The sequence below is a fragment of the Galeopterus variegatus genome, unplaced genomic scaffold (assembly GCF_000696425.1).
Source record: "Galeopterus variegatus unplaced genomic scaffold, G_variegatus-3.0.2 Scaffold5123, whole genome shotgun sequence".
Lineage (NCBI taxonomy): Eukaryota > Metazoa > Chordata > Mammalia > Dermoptera > Cynocephalidae > Galeopterus > Galeopterus variegatus.
Genome location: NW_007731234.1, coordinates 120,330 through 121,540, shown reverse-complemented (window position 1 = coordinate 121,540; position 1,211 = coordinate 120,330).

The window sequence follows — 1,211 nt, the reverse complement described above, 5'->3', positions numbered from 1 at the left end:
TTAGAATAATAAGCCTTTGGAATACTGCAAACAAACTTTAACTTCTGAAACAGGAGTGTTATTAAGCAAAAGTACTTAGTAAGTTTCTTGTAACCTGACAGAGCCTTAAATACATACCTCACTAAGACTGATTGCTTCTATCATAAAACAGTCCTATGCTGAGGTCTATTTCATGACTGAAATAGCTGAAAAACAATGTGTAATTGGGGAATAGGTAGACACTTGTGTAGTCATATTGTGCTGTATACTTTATAACAAATGCTCAAGTGCGTTGTTTTTATACCTAAGTGATTTACCCATAAAATTTAGGGATTATTGTAACATATTTTGACTTTCATATTTTATATAATGGTAAGTCCATTTGGTTCAGAGTCTTAAATGTTTCCAAATGACTACAATTATACCAGTGCCAAACTGTTAGAAAAACAATTGCTTTGTATATCATTTTTTGACCTTTTTTTTATTGAAACATAATTGATTATATATATTTCTGGGGTGCAGAATTGAATATCAGTACATGTGTACAATATGTGGTGATCAAATCATGATAATGAGTATACTCATGTTTACAAAACATAATCAATCTTTGTGACCTTTAAGTAATTTCTCACTAACCCCTTCTCCCTCCCCCCTTCCCACCTCTAATAACCACAGTTCTATTCTCTTTTTTTTCTGAAAGTTCAATGTATTATTGTGATTCTTTTTCTTTCTTTCTTTCTTTCTTTCTTTCTTTCTTTCTTTCTTTCTTTCTTTCTTTCTTTCTTTCTTTCTTTCTTTCTTTCTTTCCTTCCTTCCTTCCTTCCTTCCTTCCTTCCTTCCTTCCTTCCTTCCTTCCTTCCTTCCTTCCTTCCTTTCTTTCTTTCTTTTCTCTCTCTCTCTCTCCCCCCCACTCTCTCCTGTCTCTCTACCTTGTTTCTTTTCTTTCTTTATTTTATCTCTCACTTATGAGTGAGGACATGCAGTATTTCTCTTTCTGTGTCTGACTTATTTCACTTAACGTAATTTTATTTAGGTTTATCCATGTCACTGTGAATGGCAGAATTTCATCCTTTTTATTGTGGAGTAGTATTCCACTGAGTATGTATGCCACATTTTCCTTATACAGTCATCTGTTGATGGAAATTTAAGTTGATTCCAACCCTTGGCTACTGTAAATAGAGCTGTAATAAATGTGGAGGTACAAGTATCCCTTCAACATGATGATTTCCATT